Genomic DNA, 17,304 nt, shown 5'->3' with positions numbered 1-17,304 from the left:
TGTATTAGTCCATCTATACTGACCTCCATCAGGTTGCAAATTAAAAATAATTTGTATCTGCATCTACAGTACCTCTGAAAAAATATTTGGGCTTCTAGCTGTGTGTGGGACTTGTTGTATTAGTCCATCTATACTGACCTCCATCAGGTTGCAAATTAAAAATAATTTTTATCTGCATCTACAGTACCTCTGAAAAAATATTTGGGCTTCTAGCTGTGTGTGGGACTTGTTGTATTAGTCCATCTATACAGACCTCCATCAGTTTGCAAACTGAATATAATTTTTTTCTGCATCTACCTCTGAAAAAATATTTGGCCTTGTAGCAGTGTGTCGGACTTTCTCTATTAGTCCATCTATACTGACCTCCATCAGGTTGCAAACTGAATATAATTTTTTTCTGCATCTAGCTCTGAAAAAATATTTGGCCTTCTAGCAGTGTGTCGGACTTTCTCTATTAGTCCATCTATACTGACCTTCATCAGGTTGCAAATTAAAAATAATTTTTATCTGCATCTACAGTACCTCTGAAAAAATATTTGGGCTTCTAGCTGTGTGTGGGACTTGTTGTATTAGTCCATCTATACTGACCTCCATCAGGTTGCAAATTAAAAATAATTTGTATCTGCATCTACAGTACCTCTGAAAAAATATTTGGGCTTCTAGCTGTGTGTGGGACTTGTTGTATTAGTCCATCTATACTGACCTCCATCAGGTTGCAAACTGAATATAGTTTTTTCTGCATCTACCTCTGAAAAAATATTTGGGCTTCTAGCTGTGTGTGGGACTTGTTGTATTAGTCCATCTATACTGACCTCCATCAGGTTGCAAATTAAAAATAATTTGTATCTGCATCTACAGTACCTCTGAAAAAATATTTGGGCTTCTAGCTGTGTGTGGGACTTGTTGTATTAGTCCATCTATACTGACCTCCATCAGGTTGCAAACTGAATATATTTTTTTCTGCATCTACCTCTGAAAAAATATTTGGGCTTCTAGCTGTGTGTGGGACTTGTTGTATTAGTCCATCTATACTGACCTCCATCAGGTTGCAAATTAAAAATAATTTGTATCTGCATCTACAGTACCTCTGAAAAAATATTTGGGCTTCTAGCTGTGTGTGGGACTTGTTGTATTAGTCCATCTATACTGACCTCCATCAGGTTGCAAATTAAAAATAATTTTTATCTGCATCTACAGTACCTCTGAAAAAATATTTGGGCTTCTAGCTGTGTGTGAGACTTGTTGTATTAGTCCATCTATACAGACCTCCATCAGTTTGCAAACTGAATATAATTTTTTTCTGCATCTACCTCTGAAAAAATATTTGGCCTTGTAGCAGTGTGTCGGACTTTCTCTATTAGTCCATCTATACTGACCTCCATCAGGTTGCAAACTGAATATATTTTTTTCTGCATCTAACCCAGCCAATAGTTTTGGCCTAATACCACAGTTTGGCCACTCAGCTCTGCTCGGTTACCATCCATTGTTTTTTTGTGCAAACAACTCCAGAGTTGTGAATTAGTTAACCACCAAAATGAGTGGAAAAAGGCCTGCTGCTGGTGGAAAGGGGAATAGGCGTGTTGGGAAGGGGAAAAAAGGTTGTGTCCGTGGGGTAGGTGTTAAAGCAACAGTAACATCTGCAGAAGAAAGACCATCTTCCAGCCAAACTAAAATGTCTACTTCTTTTAGCGGACAATGTGATAAGATCCCTTTCTTACGGCCACGCCAATCGCTACAAATTCCAGATGAGGCACAAAAACAGCAGGTGCTTCAACGGATATCAAGTGCTCCTTTAAGTGGGCTCTCCTCCACATCAACTTCAACATCACAAATACTCCAGTCCTCAAAGGTGTCACCCAAATAGCACTTGCTTCCTCACAGCTCCCAAATCTCCAGCTGCCCGTCTGAGTATGAGGTAGAACAGATGGTTGAGTCTGCAGAGCTGTTTACTCATACTATAGCCTGGGAATCAGAGGTCGACTCCAGCGCTTCTGTGAATCCAGACGAGGAAATGATCTGCACTGATGCCCAGAATCTTTATGAGTCGGATCCAGGACCAGACGCAGAAGGTTCTGACCATAATGTAGACCCTCATTCCCAAACTGTAACTCCTGTTGGTGGAGACAATGAGGAAGACGATGATAAGACTCAAATACCTGATTGGAGCGACAACTTTAGTTTTTTGTCAGGGCAGGAACAGGTTGGCTCTGAGGACGACGGGTGTGATAACGCACAGGGTGATGATGATGAGGTCGGAGATCCCACTTACTGTCAACCCACAGTCAGCCAAGAGATGAGGTCAGCAGAGGAGGTGGAGGAAGATGCTAGTGACGACGAGGTCAGGTTGCGCCTTCCTGGACAGAGACGTAGTACTGGAAGCACGTCAACAACTGCATCCTCAAACACAACTCTGCCTCTCACCACAAGTCGTGGTGGCTCTTCAGGTCACATGGGTGCTAAGCCTTGCATAGCCTGGGCATTTTTTCAGATCGATAAAGATGACCCAACTCGTGTTATCTGTAACATTTGTCAGCAAAAGCTAAGTAGAGGCCAAAAAATACATAGTTTGAGTACTTCATGCATGAACCGGCACATGGACATGAAGCATAAGTTGCAGTGGGAAGCTCAGTGTGCTACAATGCGGCCTAGCCGGCCGGGCCAACCACCGTCTGCCATATCTTGTGCATCCGCGGCTTCTTCATCCTCTGTGACTGGGGGGACAGCAGTCACACCTGTTTTGGGGCGCAGACCTGCCACCTCTTTACCCGCAACAGCCAGCGTGATTGGCAGGTCATCATTTTCTTTGGAGGTGGTAACACCAGCTGGTCTTGAGCGCTGTCCGACATCGATAGCACCACCTTTGGATCAAGGCAACCTAACATGTCCGCCTGCATCTTCCTCACAGACCGGCAGTTTGCCGGGGACACCCTTATCAACCCCGTCTAAGCACAATAGCCAGCCCTCGGTCCCTCAGATGTGGACAAGTAAAAGACCATTTCCTCCTAGCCATGAGAAAGCTAAGAGGTTGAATTTCACCATCTGCAAGCTCTTGGCTACAGAAATGCTGCCTTTCCGCCTGGTGGACACAGAGGATTTTCGAGACCTTATGTCCGTCGCAGTGCCCCAGTACCAGATGCCCAGTCGGCACTACTTCTCAAAGAAAGGTGTGCCTGCGCTCCACCAGCATGTCGCACACAACATCACCGGTTCTTTGAGAAACTCTGTGTGTGACAGGGTGCATTTCACCACAGACACTTGGACGAGTAGGCATGGACAGGGGCGTTACATGTCGCTGACTGGGCACTGGGTAACTATGGTGACAGCAGGACAAGGGGCTGCTGTCCAAGTCTTGCCGTCCCCACGAGTTGTGCGTCAATCCTCTTTATGTCAAAGTTCCTCCACTGCTTCTGCCTCCTCAACCTCCTCTCGGTCTTCCACCTGCACCCAAAGCCTGTCTGGTCACGCCACAAGCTTTCTAACTGCGCAGAAGGGATACTGCACACCTCCTTACTATGCTGGCAGTAGGGCTTAACGTCATCAGGCGGTTTTTACATTGAAATGTCTGGGAAATGTGAGTCACACAGCTGAGGAGTTGTGGTCAGCTCTGGAGAACCAATTTCATGAATGGTTGTCTCCACTGGACCTGAAACCAGGGAAGGCCGTGTGCGACAATGCTGCAAACCTGGGTGCGGCCCTTCGCCGGGGCAATGTCACACACGTGCCTTGTATGGCTCACGTGTTGAACCTCGTTGTCCAGCAATTTTTAGCCCACTATCCCAGACTAGATGGCCTTCTGCAGAGGGCACGGTCGCTGTGTGCTCACTTCCGCCGTTCGCATCCCGCAGCTCAGCGACTTACATCTCTACAGAAGTCGTTGGGCCTGCCACTTCACCGGCTAAAATGCGATACAAGAAGTCTGACACATAGTCAACGCCTAGAGACGATGGTACAGGAGTATCTCCAAGTAAACATTGAAGCCACGACTGTGTCACTGGACCCTTGCTCTTTTTGGGCTTCCAATCTGGATAAATGGCCGGAGCTAGCCACTTACGCCTTGGAGATCTTGTCATGCCCCGCAGCCAGCGTTCTGTCTGAACGTGTGTTCAGCGCTGCTGGTGGTGTGCTGACAGATAAGCGCACGCGGCTCTCCACTGATAATGTAGACAGACTCACGTTCATAAAGATGAACAAATCATGGATCCGAAACGACTTTTCTACCCCTGTGTCATCCTGGGGAGAGTAAAAGCTTGATGATTGGTTAAAATCACCCTACCAACCGTTTTAAGCTTTCAAATTACTAATCATGTTTATCTGTATCTTGACTGGAAAATAATTTGGGCTTTGTAGCAGTGTGCAGCACTGATCCTATTAGGCCATCTATAATAAGCTTCACCAGATTTAAAATTAAAAATAATTTTTAGCTGCATCTAGCCCGGAAAATAATTTTGGGGCTCCGAGATGCGCAAGACACATAAGTGCCTTCTTGCTGCACTACCTGCAGCATGACCCTCATATTGTCAGAATTCGAAGTAATCATGACTACTGGGTTGCCACACTCTTAGATCCCCCAAACTTTTCGATCAACCTTTTCATTTTAATAAAGACCAAAAAAATGGTCATTTTTGAAATTATAAGCATTAGCAGGTTGTTAGAAACTGAAATCAAACAGTTTTCAACTCAAAACTTTATTCTAGGTGATGTTACATTTTCACATAGGACCCCTTGTTCGAAAGGAGCTTCTGAACTCTCTCGTCCATTGAATTTGTCAGGTTTTGGATGGTTTCTGATTCAATTGTTTTGCATGAGGACAGAATACCCTCCCAGAGCTGTTGCTTAGATGTGAACTGCCTCCCGCCATCATAGACACTCCTTTTAATGATGCTCCAAAGGTTCTGAATGGGGTAGAGGTCAGGGGAGCATGGGGGTCACACCATAAGTTTGTCCCCTTTTATGCCCATATCAGCCAGAGATGCAGATGTTTTATGTGCAGCATGAGATGGTGCATTATCATGCAGAAAAATGATCTTGCTGTGAAATACACGGTTCTTCTTCTTGAACCATGGCAGGAAGTGCTGTTTGAGAAAATCCACATACATTATGGAGTTCATCTTTAGCGCCTTCAGGGATCCTAAAGGGGCCGACAATCTCTCTCCCCATGATTCCAGCCCAAAACATTACTCCACCTCCTCCTTGTTGGCGCTGTAGCCGTGTTTGCGTGGGGTGTCCATCAACCAGCCATCCTCCACTCCATCCATCTGGACCATCGAGCGCTGCACGGCACTCATCCGTGAACAAAACAGTTTTGAAATCAGTCTTCATGTAATGTTTGGCCCACTGGAGCCGTTTCTGCTTGTGTGAAGTGGATAGAGGAGGTCGACAGGATGGCGTATGCACAGCTGCAAACCTCTGAAGGACCCTGCATCTTGTTGTTCGGGGGACGTTGGAGGCACAAGCAGCTTCAAACACTTGTCTGCTGCTATGACAAGGCTTTTTTGCCGCTGCTCTTTCAACCTGACGTAATTGCCTGTAGGAAAGAGTCCTCAATTTGCCCTTATCAGCACGCACACGTGTGTACTGTGAATCAGCTACATACTTCTTGATTGCCAAGACACTTCATCCTGATCATCGCACAATGTTGATTGTAGTCATGCCTTGACCTAAACACTCCACAATTTGTTGCTTCTCAGCAGCCGACACATACTTTTTCTTTCCCATTTTGGCAGAAAATGTAGGCTGCTGAATAATGTGAGAGAGCCTTCTTAAGTAGTCTTGCCTTTCATTGGACACACCTGCCAAACTAATTAGCACTGATGTCTGCAATTGCTTACAGTGATATAAAGAGCCCTGACACACATCACCATCAATGAGTTTAACTGACAAACAAACAAATTCTTCCCTTATCACTCCTAAACACTTTTTGCATAATAATTTGGAACACAGTGTACATGTGCTTTTCCACAAAACACCAGTGGTTCACGTAGTGAATCTTACAGTTCTAACTTGCCAACCGTGGTCTGTATGGAGTTGTTCAATAAAGGGCCCAAAATTAAGATAACATAGATGGGAGAGGTCTCTATGAATAGGAATTCCTAAGTATTTGATACCCTGAGAGGGCCAGGCAAAGGGAAAGTTGGACTGGATGGAATCCTATATGGATTTGGGGAGGGAGACATCGAGGGCCTCAGACTTCGCTGCATTGATTTTAAAATTTGACCATGTAACAAAGTGATCTATTTCAGCCATAACAGCATGGATGGATATATGTGATTGAGTGATATATACTAGGACATCATCAGCAAATAGAGAGCACTTGTACTCGGTGCCTCCCACCTCAATCCACCTAATATTGGGGTTATGGCGAATTGATGAGAGCAGGTGCTCCGTCACTAGGATGTATATGAGATGGGACAGAGAACATCCCTGCCTTGTCCCATTGGTGATTGTGAAAGGTGATGAAAATGTTCTGACGCGCCCCCTGGGCCTTGGGACACCCGGAGCCGGACCCTTTTTGGTGGATGCTGGTGGTTGTAGTCTCCGTGGCGGCAACCCGGTTCCGTGGCTCAGGGCGGTCAAACCAGTGGCGGAACTATTTATGTGGTTTTGATGTTTAAATGTCCGACTACGCCACCCGTGGATTGTGGTCAGAGTGAACCGCCGCTCCAGGGCAGACCGCTGAGGCTGGTGTTGTGGGTGCAGCAGAGCGTAGCATAACTCCCCACGGGAGGAGTATAGCCTCAGGGCAGTGTATGCGGAGGATGGGGGTGATGGTGCAGGGCAGCAGCAGTAATGACACGGAGTCAGTGATGCAGTTCAGGGCCTTTACTCACAGTTCTTATTATCCAGACCACGTCTGCAGGTAACGGCTGCCCACGTCGTACTGTGCTCACCAGGTGAGGGGCTCAGACAACTCCCAGATAACTTTGGAGCGCTTCACAGGACCCCCTTTGTGTGTCCTTTGTCTGGCCTTTCTTACCAACACTTCTGTCCGGCTGCCTCGGGCCTCCTCTTGGTAAACTTGGCGCCAGTTTCCCTGACCCTATGTGGTGCCTTCCTAGCGGGTGGAGCAAGGGGCTGCGCCACATAAAATGTCAGAGCCTCCGGTTTCTAGCTGAGGGTCGTTTCCTGCCTCCACTAGTTCGGGGACCGGTCTCCCCCTTTGGCCTGACCCCTCCACGCAGGTGGATTCGGGCGTGCGGTGGCGACTCGCCCGTCCGCACCCATGGGATCCCTTCATTCCTCGTTCCTGGAGCCTTCTCCGCTCCTCTTCCGTCCTTCTCCCTCTTGCAGGCCTGGGCCTCTGTTACTAGGCCCGCCTCCGGAGCAGAGCTCATGCAGAGCCCCTGCTCCCTGCCACTTCTGCTCAGACTTCTCTGCACTGAACTAAGATGGTGCCCACCTTTTATACTCCCTTCTCAATGCACCCAGGAACTGCTTCCTCCCTGCTCCTGCACTACAGGGTTCCCCTTCCTCAGTGTTCCCTCCCCCCACTCCAGCCAGGGACAGGGACTGTCGTGCCCATCTCAGGGGCATATTGGTCGCCCTGCCCCACGGCAATGTGGTGTAATACATGCAGGTGTCGGGTCCTGATCCACACTCCATCCTTACCTGAGAGTGAGATATCACACCTCTGGGTGAGGTGCAATACATCTGTAGCAACCGAGCCCTCAGGGTGCTACAGTTCCATTTATCTTCAGCCTAGGTGACGTATTGCGATACAGGGCCGTGATTTTGGCTATAAAAGGGTCCCCTAGACCCCTACCCCAAGCTCTTTAAGAGAATCATATATGGCGTGCCAGGAGACTCTATGGAATGCTTTCTCAGCATCCAACGAGAGTATCTAATTACAAATTTTTAACTGCATCTAGCCCAGGAAATACTTTGTGCCTAGTAGCAGTGTCTGCTAGTCAGCGGATTATCCCGGCTGTTAAGCAAGCTACACCACCTGTAGTTTAGACACTTAATTTTTTCAAAGGAAATGCTTCGGGACCATGGGATACTTAGTGAAGAGCATTAGGAGGCACCCCAAGGCATAGGGGCTGGGACTGGCAGTAGGATGCCTTGCGGTGGACAGCCGAGCTCGATCCTTATAAAAGCTTTTTAACTGCAGCAGCTTTAGTGGACGCTACTGGAGCTGGAATTACCGCGGCTGCTGGCATGAGACTTGCCCTCCAATAGATCCTTGTAAATGGATTTAAAGTGTATTCATTCAAATTAGAGAGACAATTTAAATTAAAAAGCTTAGAGCTGCCTCCACCACAGGGGGGCTCGCTCGACCCACCAGTGGACAGGCACCAGTATTGGGAGAGGGGGGCTGGCTGTCAGGGTTCACCGCGGCTCTGGCACAAACCCGGCGACACGGAGGTGGCACGGGCAGGAGCGGACTGGCCGTGTCGGCTTCTCACTTTTTGGATTTTAGAAGGGCATGACATGCCTATATCTGTGTCTCCCCCTCCTTTTACTCCTCCACCTCTTTTATTTTCACATGACTATATGTACTTGTCACTTTTCCATGTGTTAGTTATGTCTTCTGAGCAGTTTGTCAGCTTTTGGACACCTTTGAAGGTGTTTTCTATGTGTTTCTATGTGTTTTTGTTTGCCTGCCATTGGTTTTAACGGTGTTCGAAGGTGTTCGACGAACAGTTCGACGAACAGTTCGGCGAACACACGGGTGTTCGACGAACCGAACCGAACTCGAACACTAAGGGGGTGGCTCAACACTATTCAGCACTCAAACCGTAAGAGAACCACAGTATCTGGTGGTAACATCAATTTTGCGGAATCATTTCACCACTTTTTTAGCCCATCCTTTGCAAGGCCACAGGAGACAAGAAGTCTGACACATAGTCAACGCCTAGAGACGATGGTACAGGAGTATCTCCAAGTAAACATTGAAGCCACGACTGTGTCACTGGACCCTTGCTCTTTTTGGGCTTCCAATCTGGATAAATGGCCGGAGCTAGCCACTTACGCCTTGGAGATCTTGTCATGCCCCGCAGCCAGCGTTCTGTCTGAACGTGTGTTCAGCGCTGCTGGTGGTGTGCTGACAGATAAGCGCACGCGGCTCTCCACTGATAATGTAGACAGACTCACGTTCATAAAGATGAACAAATCATGGATCCGAAACGACTTTTCTACCCCTGTGTCATCCTGGGGAGAGTAAAAGCTTGATGATTGGTTAAAATCACCCTACCAACCGTTTTAAGCTTTCAAATTACTAATCATGTTTATCTGTATCTTGACTGGAAAATAATTTGGGCTTTGTAGCAGTGTGCAGCACTGATCCTATTAGGCCATCTATAATAAGCTCCACCAGATTTAAAATTAAAAATAATTTTTAGCTGCATCTAGCCCGGAAAATAATTTTGGGGCTCCGAGATGCGCAAGACACATAAGTGCCTTCTTGCTGCACTACCTGCAGCATGACCCTCATATTGTCAGAATTCGAAGTAATCATGACTACTGGGTTGCCACACTCTTAGATCCCCCAAACTTTTCGATCAACCTTTTCATTTTAATAAAGACCAAAAAAATGGTCATTTTTGAAATTATAAGCATTAGCAGGTTGTTAGAAACTGAAATCAAACAGTTTTCAACTCAAAACTTTATTCTAGGTGATGTTACATTTTCACATAGGACCCCTAGTTCGAAAGGAGCTTCTGAACTCTCTCGTCATTGAATTTGTCAGGTTTTGGATGGTTTCTGCTTCAATTGTTTTGCATGAGGACAGAATACCCTCCCAGAGCTGTTGCTTAGATGTGAACTGCCTCCCGCCATCATAGACACTCCTTTTAATGATGCTCCAAAGGTTCTGAATGGGGTAGAGGTCAGGGGAGCATGGGGGTCACACCATAAGTTTGTCCCCTTTTATGCCCATATCAGCCAGAGATGCAGATGTTTTATGTGCAGCATGAGATGGTGCATTATCATGCAGAAAAATGATCTTGCTGTGAAATACACGGTTCTTCTTCTTGAACCATGGCAGGAAGTGCTGTTTGAGAAAATCCACATACATTATAGAGTTCATCTTTAGCGCCTTCAGGGATCCTAAAGGGGCCGACAATCTCTCTCCCCATGATTCCAGCCCAAAACATTACTCCACCTCCTCCTTGTTGGCGCTGTAGCCGTGTTTGCGTGGGGTGTCCATCAACCAGCCATCCTCCACTCCATCCATCTGGACCATCGAGCGCTGCACGGCACTCATCCGTGAACAAAACAGTTTTGAAATCAGTCTTCATGTAATGTTTGGCCCACTGGAGCCGTTTCTGCTTGTGTGAAGTGGATAGAGGAGGTCGACAGGATGGCGCATGCACAGCTGCAAACCTCTGAAGGACCCTGCATCTTGTTGTTCGGGGGACGTTGGAGGCACAAGCAGCTTCAAATACTTGTCTGCTGCTATGACAAGGCTTTTTTGCCGCTGCTCTTTCAACCTGACGTAATTGCCTGTAGGAAAGAGTCCTCAATTTGCCCTTATCAGCACGCACACGTGTGTACTGTGAATCAGCTACATACTTCTTGATTGCCAAGACACTTCATCCTGATCATCGCACAATGTTGATTGTAGTCATGCCTTGACCTAAACACTCCACAATTTGTTGCTTCTCAGCAGCCGACACATCCTTTTTCTTTCCCATTTTTGCAGAAAATGTAGGCTGCTGAATAATGTGAGAGAGCCTTCTTAAGTAGTCTTGCCTTTCATTGGACACACCTGCCAAACTAATTAGCACTGGTGTCTGCAATTGCTTACAGTGATATAAAGAGCCCTGACACACATCACCATCAATGAGTTTAACTGACAAACAAACAAATTCTTCCCTTATCACTCCTAAACACTTTTTGCATAATAATTTGGAACACAGTGTACATGTGCTTTTCCACAAAACACCAGTGGTTCACGTAGTGAATCTTACAGTTGTAACTTGCCAACCGTGGTCTGTATGGAGTTGTTCAATAAATGGCCCAAAATTAAGATAACATAGATGGGAGAGGTCTCTATGAATAGGAATTCCTAAGTATTTGATACCCTGTGAGGGCCAGGCAAAGGGAAAGTTGGACTGGATGGAATCCTATATGGATTTGGGGAGGGAGACATCGAGGGCCTCAGACTTCGTTGCATTGATTTTAAAATTTGACCATGTAACAAAGTGATCTATTTCAGCCATAACAGCATGGATGGATATATGTGATTGAGTGATATATACTAGGACATCATCAGCAAATAGAGAGCACTTGTACTCGGTGCCTCCCACCTCAATCCACCTAATATTGGGGTTATGGCGAATTGATGAGAGCAGGTGCTCCGTCACTAGGATGTATAAGAGATGGGACAGAGAACATCCCTGCCTTGTCCCATTGGTGATTGTGAAAGGTGATGAAAATGTTCTGACGCGCCCCCTGGGCCTTGGGACACCCGGAGCCGGACCCTTTTTGGTGGATGCTGGTGGTTGTAGTCTCTGTGGCGGCAACCCGGTTCCGTGGCTCAGGGCGGTCAAACCAGTGGCGGAACTATTTATGTGGTTTTGATGTTTAAATGTCCGACTACGCCACCCGTGGATTGCGGTCAGAGTGAACCGCCGCTCCAGGGCAGACCGCTGAGGCTGGTGTTGTGGGTGCAGCAGAGCGTAGCATAACTCCCCACGGGAGGAGTATAGCCTCAGGGCAGTGTATGCGGAGGATGGGGGTGATGGTGCAGGGCAGCAGCAGTAATGACACGGAGTCAGTGATGCAGTCCAGGGCCTTTACTCACAGTTCTTATTATCCAGACCACGTCTGCAGGTAACGGCTGCCCACGTCGTACTGTGCTCACCAGGTGAGGGGCTCAGACAACTCCCAGATAACTTTGGAGCGCTTCACAGGACCCCCTTTGTGTGTCCTTTGTCTGGCCTTTCTTACCAACCCTTCTGTCCGGCTGCCTCGGGCCTCCTCTTGGTAAACTTGGCACCAGTTTCCCTGACCCTATGTGGTGCCTTCCTAGCGGGTGTAGCGAGGGGCTGCGCCTCATAAAATGTCACAGCCTCCTGTTTCTAGCTGAGGGTCATTTCCTGCCTCCACTAGTTTCGGGGACCGGTCTCCCCCTTTGGCCTGACCCCTCCACGCAGGTGGATTCTGGCGTGCGGTGGCGACTCGCCCGTCCGCACCCCTGAGATCCCTTCGTTCCTCGTTCCTGGAGCCTTCTCCGCTCCTCTTCCTTCCTTCTCCCTCTTCCAGGCCTGGGCCTCTGTTACTAGGCCCGCCTCCGGAGCAGAGCTCATGCAGAGCCCCTGCTCCCTGACACTTCTGCTCAGACTTCTCTGCACTGAACTAAGATGGTGCCCACCTTTTATACTCCCTTCTCAATGCACCCAGGAACTGCTTCCTCCCTGCTCCTGCACTACAGGGTTCCCCTTCCTCAGTGTTCCCTCCCCCCACTCCAGCCAGGGACAGGGACTGTCGTGCCCATCTCAGGGGCATATTGGTCGCCCTGCCCCACGGCAATGTGGTGTAATGCATGCAGGTGTCGGGTCCTGATCCACACTACATCCTTACCTGAGAGTGAGATATCACACCTCTGGGTGAGGTGCAATACCTCTGTAGCAACCGAGCCCTCAGGGTGCTACAGTTCCATTTATCTTCAGCCTAGGTGACGTATTGCGATACAGGGCCGTGATTTTGGCTATAAAAGGGTCCCCTAGACCCCTACCCCAAGCTTTTTAAGAGAATCATATATGGCGTGCCAGGAGACTCTATGGAATGCTTTCTCAGCATCCAACGAGAGTATCTAATTACAAATTTTTAACTGCATCTAGCCCAGGAAATACTTTGTGCCTAGTAGCAGTGTCTGCTAGTCAGCGGATTATCCCGGCTGTTAAGCAAGCTACACCACCTGTAGTTTGGACACTTAATTTTTTCAAAGGAAATGCTTCGGGACCACGGGATACTCAGTGAAGAGCATCAGGAGGCACCCCAAGGCATAGGGGCTGGGACTGGCAGTAGGATGCCTTGCGGTGGACAGCCGAGCTCGATCCTTATAAAAGCTTTTTAACTGCAGCAGCTTTAGTGGACGCTACTGGAGCTGGAATTACGCGGCTGCTGGCATGAGACTTGCCCTCCAATAGATCCTTGTAAATGGATTTAAAGTGTATTCATTCAAATTAGAGAGACAATTTAAATTAAAAAGCTTAGAGCTGCCTCCACCACAGGGGGGCTCGCTCGACCCACCAGCGGACAGGCACCAGTATTGGGAGAGGGGGCTGGCCGTCAGGGTCCACCGCGGCTCTGGCACAAACCCGGCGACACGGAGGTGGCACGGGCAGGAACGGACTGGCCGTGTCGGCTTCTCACTTTTTGGATTTTAGAAGGGCATGACATGCCTATATCTGTGTCTCCCCCTCCTTTTACTCCTCCACCTCTTTTCTTTTTGCATGACTATATGTACTTGTCACTTTTCCATGTGTTAGTTATGTCTTCTGAGCAGTTTGTCAGCTTCTGGACACCTTTGAAGGTGTTTTCTATGTGTTTCTATGTGTTTTTGTTTGCCTGCCATTGGTTTTAACGGTGTTCGAAGGTGTTCGACGAACCGAACCGAACTCGAACACTACGGGGGTGGCTCAACACTACAAATGAGAAACAAAGTAATTGAGATCTATCAGTCTGGAAAAGGTTATAAAGCCACTTCTAAAGCTTTGGCACTACCAGCGAACTACAGTGGGGGCCATTATCTATAAATGGCGAAAACATGGAAGTAGTGAACCTTCCCAGGAGTGGCCGGCCGACCAAAATTACCCCAAGAGTGCAGCGACAACTCATCCAAGAGCTCACAAAAGACCCCACAACAACATCCAAAGAAGTGCAGTTCTCACTTGCCTCAGTTAAGGTCAGTGTTCATGTTTCCACCATAAGAAAGAGACTGGCAAAAACAGCATGCATAGCAGAGTTCCAAGACGAAAATCCCTGTTGAGGAAAAAAAACATAAATGCTCATCTCAGTTTTGCCAGAAAACATCTTGATGATCACCAAGACTTTTGGGAGAATGCTCTGTGAACTGACAAGACAAAAGTTTAACTTTTTGGAAGATGTATGTCCCGTTACATCTGATGTAGTAGTAACACAGCATTTCAGAAAAGGAACATCATACCAACAGTAAAATATGATGTAAGTGTGATGGTCTGGGGCAGTTTTGCTGCTTCAGGACCTGGAAGACTTGCTGAGGTAAATGGAACAATGAATTCTGCTGTCTACCAAAAAATCCTGAAGGAGAATGTTCAGCCATCTGTTCGTGATCTCAAGCTGAAGCACTCTTGGATTATGCAGCAGGACATTGATCCAAAACACAACAGCAATTCCACCTCTGAATGGCTTAAGAAAAACAAAATTAAGTCTTTGGAGTGGCGTAATCAAAGTCCTGACCTTAATTTGATACAGATGCTGTGACATGACCTTAAAAAGGCGGTTGATGCTCGGAAGCCCTCCAATGTGGCTGAATTACAACAATTTTGCAAAGATGAGTGGCCAAAATTCCCCCAGAGCATTGTAAAAGACTCATTGCCAGTTATCGCAAACGCTTGATTGCAGTTGTTGCTGTTAAGGGTGGCCCAAACAGTTATTAAGTTTAGGGTGCATTCACCTTTTAACACAGGGCCCTGTAGGTTTGGATTTCTTTTTCCCTTAATAATAAAGACCTTCATTTAAAAACTGCATTTCATGTTTACTTGTGTTATCTTTGTCTAATATTTTAATTTGTTTTGTGATCTGAAACATTTAAGTGAAAAAGACACGCAAAAGAATAAGAAATCTGTCTCCTATGAATACCAGCCATAGGTTAGTCTTCATAGGAGTACTACAATGGCAAGCACAGGGACCTTCAGCAGATCCCCAACTGCCATAGCAACCCATCAGTACTCCATGATCACGTTGTGTGGGGAAGCCAATTTGTGTGTGCCATGGCTCTCTCCCAATTCATGCACTTTGAAAGCCGCTGTAAAAGTAATTTTGGGTAAATCAAGTATTTTTTTAGTCAATGAATTAGCCATCATATAAGATTATTTATTGAGTTTATTGAAACAAAAGTGACCATTTTAGTTTCTTAAATGTGACCTTCTTAAATATACAAGCCCAAATATGCTCACTTTGTGTCGCGGGTGTGTCAGAGATGACAGACAGTCACCCTGCAGTTGGTTGCAGGAGATCTCTACGTTTGGCATTACAGACATCTTCTTAGAGGCTGGCTGTCTCTAGGACCCAACAGTTACCTCCCTCTGGCTAATTAGCTCCCTGGCCTGGGTGTATAAATACCTGGTGTGTCTGAGACGGAAGTGCCAGCGATATTCATTACTACTTGTGAGGCTTTAGCAAGAGCAGTACTTTGTCCTTTCTGGAGCTTGAGGCTATGTGCGTATTTGTTTGGAGTCAACTAAAGCTGAGCAATTCCCCCCTGTTTGTCTACCCTTGTTGTCTATAGAGTTTAGTGGAGATCAACTAGTGCTCATCTCCTTCCTTCCCTAGCCTTAGCCATACACAAAGTCAGGGCAAGGCACACGTGTGGCGATTAGTGAAGAGCCATTATAGGGATGGTAGAGACGGGTGACACTAGACCAGACTAGGAGGTCTCCACTCCCACCTTTCCCTAAAGTCTGGGCTCCCTTTCGCTCTTCCCTCTGTGTTGCACTCTTTTCCACACATTGTGTGTCACTTTGAGTATGACTTCAAACAGCTATTCACATTTCATAGTTTAACCGCTTCATGCATCATGATGTTCCGGTACGTCACAGTCAGGATACACATGTAAGTACCGGGCTAAGGAGCTGAGCTGTGTTACATATCCACATATGGTTGGATGTGCTAAAAAGCCGGAATCTGCCCTTTAGGGGCAGATGCCAACTATGAAATAAATGACCCATATGCCTATAACAGCAGTGGACAGAGTTAATTGAAATTTCTGATATATAGTGTTGAGCGAACATGCCCGACACTGCTCGGTACTCGCCCGAGCATCACGCTACTTGGGATGTTCAGCGAGCACTGAGCATTTCCGTGTTACTCGGGCGGGAGCTCGGGTCTCCGCCCTGCATGTTTGGCGCTCTTTACAGAGCCAATGAACCTGCAGGGATTGCCAGCCAGTCACTGTAATGCTGCAGCCATGTTGGTTGTGGGCATTACAGTGATTGGCTGGCCGCACAGTGTCACCTCGAGTATTTAAAACCGGGCGCCGCCATCTTGGACACAGTCGCACCGGATTAGACAGTGTAGGGACAGCGCTGCTGATTTAGGGAGAGATATAAACTGCGAAATAGTTAGTGTAGGGTCTGTAAAGGCTGCCAGAACAAATAAACAGTCCTTTTCAGGACTAATATCCATCCCAGATACCAGGCAGGCAGGCTGTATAGGAGACACAGTGGTTATACCAGCAAACGCTGCATTACAGTCCTGTGTGCTCCTGTTGCTGAAATTGCTGGACTTAGCACCAGGTGTCGGGGGCCAGGAAAAATCCTTTTTTTTTCATCTAAATCCTCCTTTTTTTTTCCTCCTTCACACTGGACAAATACCCGTCTTATTAACCTTTGGGTGTGCCCCCCCGCCCCCAAAAAAAAGCGTGTCTCTGATTTTTCAGACACAACTATAACTGTTGAAAATAGTCTGTTGTAGGCTAGAGAAACAGAAGTGTTGTTTTGCACTTCCACGGTTCAAACCTCTGTATTATCCATTTTGGGGCATTTGTATCTAAAAATAAACTGTTTGAGTGTGTCGCTCACTGTTCAGCCACAAATCTATATATTTAAAAAAGTCTGGTATACCCCAGTAAACAATAACTGTGGTTTTGCCATCCCACGGTAAAAAAATCTCTATTATTGAGGTTTTGGTATATTTTCCGTAAAGAAAAAGAGTAGTGTCTCCTGAGTGTTGTGAAACAAAAATATATCTGTTGAAAATAGGCTTGTGTAGGCCCGACATCCCAGTGTGGTTTCGCAGTTCCACGGGTCAAATCGCTGTACTATCCAGTTTTGGGCCTTTGGTATCTAAAAAAAAAAGCAGTTTGAGTGTGTCGCTCACTGTTCAGCCGCAAATATCTCTATTTAAAAAAGTGTGGTATACCCCAGTAAACAATAACTGTGGTTTTGCCATCCCACGGTAAAAAATCTCTATTATTCAGCTTTTGGTATTTTTTTCCGTAAAGAAAAACAGTAGTGTCTCCTGACTGTTGTGACACAAAAATATATCTGTTGAAAATAGTCTTGTGTAGGCCCGACATCCCATTGTGGTTTCACAGTTCCATGGGTCAAATCGCTGTACTATCCAGTTTTGGGCCTTTGGTATCTAAAAAAAAAGCAGTTT

The sequence above is a fragment of the Phyllobates terribilis genome, unplaced genomic scaffold, assembly GCF_046119375.1.
Source record: "Phyllobates terribilis strain yellow unplaced genomic scaffold, ASM4611937v1 Scaffold_11__3_contigs__length_659146591, whole genome shotgun sequence".
NCBI classification, from domain to species: Eukaryota; Metazoa; Chordata; class Amphibia; order Anura; family Dendrobatidae; genus Phyllobates; species Phyllobates terribilis.
Note: the sequence above shows the minus strand (reverse complement) of the source record.